Source organism: Lonchura striata, chromosome 4, assembly GCF_046129695.1.
Source record: "Lonchura striata isolate bLonStr1 chromosome 4, bLonStr1.mat, whole genome shotgun sequence".
Lineage (NCBI taxonomy): Eukaryota > Metazoa > Chordata > Aves > Passeriformes > Estrildidae > Lonchura > Lonchura striata.
The window spans coordinates 34,571,621-34,578,005 of NC_134606.1; the positions used below are offsets into that span (position 1 = coordinate 34,571,621).

The 6,385-nt window shown below is 35.8% G+C and overlaps 1 long non-coding RNA gene across 1 annotated transcript in view; it reads right to left on the minus strand.

The window, feature by feature from the left end:
• The window catches only part of LOC116183617 (uncharacterized), a 78,134-nt gene extending 72,002 nt beyond the window's left edge, over positions 1-6,132 (minus strand). The window contains exon 1 of the long non-coding RNA XR_004148279.2: positions 6,079-6,132. This is a non-coding gene — a long non-coding RNA (uncharacterized LOC116183617). The remainder of the gene's footprint in view (positions 1-6,078) is intronic.
• Positions 6,133-6,385: the final 253 nt, after the last annotated feature.

The following is a 6,385-nucleotide window of genomic DNA, read 5'->3' on the forward strand; positions in this document are numbered from 1 at the left end:
TAACAAAAATGGCAGTATGGCTCATTCTATTGCAAGGCTCCTACTACATGTGTTCATATTTCCTCGAGTATGGCAACCATTGACCTTGGCAGTCTGGATTGATTCATCCGGTTCAAGGATCACTTAGCTCCTGTTCTGAGTGATGGTTGCTTGACTAACTGCAGCCTTTTTCATTTCCTGTTGATTTAATAGTGTTTCTTATTTTATAGATTATCATAGCATTGAATTATAAGTTTGGATCCTAATTCAATTTCAGCGTCTCTCAAAGCCCTTTCCAGAACACTGTTAATCAAGGAAAAGCTCTGGTCTGTGGTGTATTTCCCAGCATACCATAAATACAAGTATTAAAGAAAACATGTATACCGACATTAGAGGGAAAGAGAAATCGCATATAATATAAAATAATAAACTCCTCACTAATTTTGATTCATTCTTTTACAGACAAGGAACCTTTGGCTTTTAGAAATTTTATGTGCCTAACTATAAATTTTTAATATATACAATAATCCAAAGCCAAAATTGAAAATTTGGCATGAAGTAAATTTTATAAAATATTTTAATTGATATGGTTATGAGAACAGATCAGGAAATGAGAGACAAATACTAATTTATGGTATATTTTCCAAATTATTTTCACCATTATTTAGTCTGGGTTTTGTGGGGGTTTTTCCATGATTATTTTATGACATTACAAGATTTAAAAAATTAGCATCAGGGAAACAACCTCAAAACTGATAAATACTTTAAATATATAGAGGACTATTTTCCTCAGGCACAACAATCTAATTTCATGCATTAACTCTAATAGCGTGACAAGCACAGGAAAATTGGCAGGATAATAGAAAAAGCTCATGCAGTTACTCAGTTAAGAATCTGCCTGTATAAATATGCTGGAATGAATATTAACTTCTTATTGGTTTTCTGAATTCTGAATACAGTTTTGGCTGATACAAGAAAAAAAAAAAAAAAGATACAGGATGTAACCAAAATGCCATTATTATTCTTTTATAAGTAAATATATGCAATAGCTTTCAGTGCAAGGTAACCTGATCTACGTGGAAGTGAAGCTATATGCAAATGAACTAGTTCAGGCTCTCACTGCAGAATAGCTGCAGCAGCATGCAGCTCCTTACAGGCTAATTGATTCAGCTTCTTGGCACGGGCACTGAGCTGAATGCAAAGGGCACTTGGCACAGTGGGCTCTGCAGCACAGCGACCTCCAAAAGGGTAGGGCACCACACACAGGCCTGCTTGGACTGTGAGCCTCCCTCTGTAGCCACCAAGTGCTTTCTGAGGCCACATGGTTCACCTCCACTTGTGTGCAACAGAGTGAGATCTGCCAGGAGAACCATGGCTGAGCACATTACAGCTGCTTATGGAAATAAGGGTGCAATTCTTTCTCCATCTATCAGGTCAGGTCTATAATTTCTGACCTGACACAGGATGCGTATTTTAACCTCTTGGCTACCATGAGTGATGTTTAAGTTTCAAAGTTTGCTTTGGCTGACCCTCACAGTCAAAGCAATAACTGTGCTCTGCTAATCAAGCTTTTGGAAAGCTTGCCTGTTCTGTACTTCAGTGATTCCTAGCACTTGCCTTTTGTTCCACTGGGCTTCCATGTTTTGATTTTTTTTTTCCTGATATACTCAGCCTACCAGTTCTCTCAAATCAGCCATTTTACAGATTTCTGTCCTTTATAGGTCATCCCATCCATCTGTCTTCCTCTAGTAATTTTCAGACTACAAGACTTCAGTAACATTTTCTAGTACATCATTTCTCCCTGGAGCCTCTCTAGGCTGCTCCATAAGGCTGTCTCACTTATGTCTCACATTAGTGTCCCCAGCTCCATGCCATGCATCAGTGGCCTTGGGCTCATTGCTCTGCATCACTGCCCTTCTACCCCATACTCATGGATATTGACCCACATTTTAATTAGGATAAAACTGAAACTAAACAAGAAATATATGAAGTCAAAATGTAAATTATGTTCAGTGAGTTGCAGGTGCTATCATTTTATCTTTATGAGCATTTGTTATATAAAGGACTTTACAAAGCATAAACAATTCTGCTTCAAAAATTCTCATGGGCTTTATTAAGTTTTTGACAACAGCTTAATTTTGGACTTAAAGAGAACAGACATCCTGTCATCCAAGACTGCTTTCCCAAGCCAATAATACACTCCTGTTTTGAACGATAACTGAGTGTCATAACAGTGTTTTTCAACACCTCCTTTCCTGTTCACAATAAAATATGAACAACTAAAGTGAGAAATACACAAAAGGATGCTTTCCTTTTTTCCATTCTTTTGTGCTGAATGAAATTAGTAGGGTATTATGAGACAAAAGCATGCCTAAAATTTTTATGATAGTGTCTAGCTAGAGAAAGGAAAAAAGCTGCAAGGTTGTCCTAAAGTGAAAACATCCACAGGAAAAAATAATTAGATTCGTTACCCTGGAAACTCAAGGTAGGTTATATATGAAACCTATGTTTCACTTTTTTTGGGTAGTTAAATTCCTATCAATCCTTATGTATGAACCAAATAGTTCCCAAAGTTTACATAATTTTCACATTGGTGCTGTTTGCTTCAACAAAATGACAAGTGTGTATTCCTTTTATTTGTTTTGTAGGAGGTTTATAAAGCAGTATATTAGTTATTAGGCACTTACGTGGTCTATTCTTGTCCTATAGATGGGGGAGGAAAATTATGTGAAGTGCAGGTCAAGCACTTAGACCTTATGTAAGCCAAAGTTGTGGCAGTTGTCTTAATCTCCTTGCTCAGATATAAAATAGAAATAATTTCTATAGTGGTTTCATTAATAACTCTAGAGTAAAATCCATGGAAGGGAGAAGAAACATCTCTAATATTAAAACAATAATTTATGGTTTTGGATGTTTTCAATATTTAAAATATTTAGCTAACTGAAAGCAAGAACAATCAGAAGCTAAGAAGAATTAGAACATTTAATCAAGTCCTATGCACAATATAATATGAGTTATAAATTTAATGTAACAGTGCTGCAGCTACCTAGCCCATTAGTGTGAGCAGGAGTTCAATCAAATCAACACAAGTCATGGACTGTTGTCTTAGTAAATCTGCAGCCTACCTATCCCGTTTCACAATCTCCATCTTGCACCCAAGTGTACAGACAAGTTAATCAAGAGATCAGAGGGAAAGAGTCCTGTGAGGCTCTCTCTGCTGCAGTGCGAAAGACCATTCTGTCTGCAGAACATGCAGTGCTACACACGAGTGAGAGTAAGGTCAGCTCAGTTACAGTCACCCAAGTAGCATTTTGCAGTCTTGTCAGTCTCTGTAGAGCTAAGCTAACTAATGAGACTGAAAATTAACTACCTAATTTTAATCCGAAGAGGGAGCAGATATTCAAATATTTCTGTTCTGTGACTGCATCAGGTTTGAAATGAAAGACATCTGTGGTGCTAACTCATTATATGCACAAGGTACTGGAAACAATACTGGTCCTACATGATAAAAGCCCACAGAGTTTTCACTGCCTCCTTGGGGGAAGAGGTCAGGAGGAATACAGTAGCAGAGACTACTTTTTAAAGTTTGAGTCATTTTTCTAACACTAATTAGGAAGAAAACTCTTTTATTTCACATCAGCTTCTAGGTCACTTCATTCTGGATAAGTCTGCTTTTAAAGACATAAGACTCTTCAGGGAAAATAAGAAGAAAAATAATGTCATAAAGGGAGTTAATTTGTCAAACATGCAATTCATCTCTTCATCAGCCTTTTGGAGTCAGAAAAGCATTGAAATTAGTGACTTAAAAGTTTAAAAGTTGAAAAGGTGATGTGCAGAAGTTAAGCAAACTAGAATACTTCATTTTTGTCATGTCAGTCACATAACATCTGAAAAACATTGTATCTCATCCCAGCAAAGAATAATTTTGTCCAACTGAAACACCTACTGTAGGTAAACATGACACTTGAAAAGTCAGTCCTGTTATTTTACATTTATTCTAAAAATTTCAGCAACAACTATATGCAAGATTTTACCACCATCCTGTGAATGATAAGGAAAAAAAAAAAATGATGCTTAGCATTGACTTTCTGATGTTGTCCCAGTCTGTAGAGTGGGATTTTGACCAGGATCTTGTGGTCAATATACATCTTAAACATGTGAAAATTGAGAGAGAAAATATAGCTGGCATAATGAAGTTTTTTACAATGCCAAATATTTATGTAAAATTCCCAATTTTCACCTAGTTTTATTCTTCTTTATTTTCTACCTCTGACCTCCTTTGATTTTCTTGCTTTCTAACTTCTTTCTCAAATTTCAGTGTTTGCTCTCTGCTGTGAATAACACATTCTTCTCACTTAGTCTTACATCCTCCTGCCAACTCCAGCCCCCTCCCCAGCCAGCCTATGTTGAAAAAAAGTATCTTGCTCTAATGGTGTTTAGTATCATTAGCCAGGCATCATTCATTACTCAAATTCAACCTTATTTTCTGCTTCAGTGGTGGTAGTTCTCAATTAATTTAGCAGGTTTTAGACAAAATAGATGACACATTAATGTGTCCTTTTTTTTCCTGCCAGAGTAAACGAGCATCAGTCTGAATAGTAATCATAGAGAGAAATGTAATTTAAAAAATAAAAAGCTTTGTTGTAAGAAAGAAAAACACACAAGACAAAACAAATTGAAGCTACCCCATTTTCTTTAAAAATGTGCTGTGGAATTTCACACAGATTGTTTGCTTTTTAAAGAGGGAAAGAAAGAACAATAAATAGCCTTGAAGTCACACACAACAGAGGGTAACATTAATATGAGCATATGACAATCAGATTGGACACTGTGTTAAGATGAAAGGTTCAGGAGATTCTACATCCTACAGACACCAAAAGAAAATATACAAACAAGAAACACATCCAGAGATACTTCCCACTATGTCCTTCCAGCTTTGAATGTGAATGTGTCTGTGTTGTGTTTTTGGAGTCTTAGATGATCTTCCTTAAACAACTTGGCCTTACTGGAGTTTTGAACACACATTTGTTTGACATCTGCAGTGTCTCATGTCAGAGTTGCAACACTTTGCAGTTGACTATTGCTGCAGATTATCTGTGCACAGTGTGGAGTGCTTCCTTATGTTGCTTTGATTCTGCTGTCTGATAATTTCAATTTATACCCCTCTTTCTCAAATAAAAAAAAAATAAAAACTACAATAGTTTCTAATATCTATATTGCTCATGATGTATAGATTTCTATCATATCTAATTTAGTAACTTATTTTCCAGACTGAAGATCCCTGAATATTTCTCCACAGTATGTAATCTCTCTGCATCTTTCATTCACCTTCATCATCTCCCTCCATATCTTTTCCAGTTCCATCATTCCAGGAACATTATGCTTATAGGTCCAAGATGGGCAGTAATTGCAAAGTGATGCACAGTATTTTGACCATAATAACATTTTCTATCCCACTCCTTGCAAATGCTACCTTTTGCTTTGTTAAATATCACCCAGCTACAAATTGATCTTGTTACAGACTAGAAAAATGAAACCGAAAAAATGTCTTTTCTAAGCGCACAGACCTTTCCTAAAACAGCATTTCCACTGATTTCATTTTTGTGTCTGGACACTGAATGTTGTCTGTCATTTTATTGTCTCAGTATCATGAATACACCAGCAGTTCCACAGAGTCTTATACTGCAGTTTATTAGCATTGACACAGTTGGTCACTTTTCTTTTTTTCCAGATTATTTACCCCAAATATGCTAAATATACCAAATACCCCAAATATACCAAATATTGTAGGCCTTGACATTTGAACCCTGCCATATCAAATATCCTTTTCTTTTAATAAAAAGAATCAACAACACTGAAATAAAATACAGAGACTCATCAATATATAAATGAAAATATCTTCATTGCTAAATTGTTTACTTACTCTGGTGCAAATGGACCAATATAAATATATACAAAGTACCAGCCATTGTCAAACAAATTGAACTTCATCAGTTCTATGAACAGCCTGGTTAGGTAAAACACAATTATAGAGATAGATTTATGGCAAAGCATGCTTAAACCATCATTGAAATGAATCCATCCAGAAAAAAAAATTACCTGCTGTAAGGGCTGTCCATCAAAACAGCTCTGCCATCAGTACCTTCAGAGACAACATCCAGGATCCAAAAAAACCTCAGGTGATTTGGCCTTTTTCTCACAAAACATGGAGTGTGAGTCTAAGGTGGTTTCTAAGGAAACCAAGATAGTAATCATAAGAGATTTTGTAAATCAAAATCTGCAGCTGGTATGAAAATTAGGGTTTGGAGCATAACTGAGTGAGATAATGAGTGTATGTATTCCTTCATATCTTGTTGATAGTCATAGTTTGATTTGTCTCTGTTAGTAGAGACTAAGGCTGAGAAAG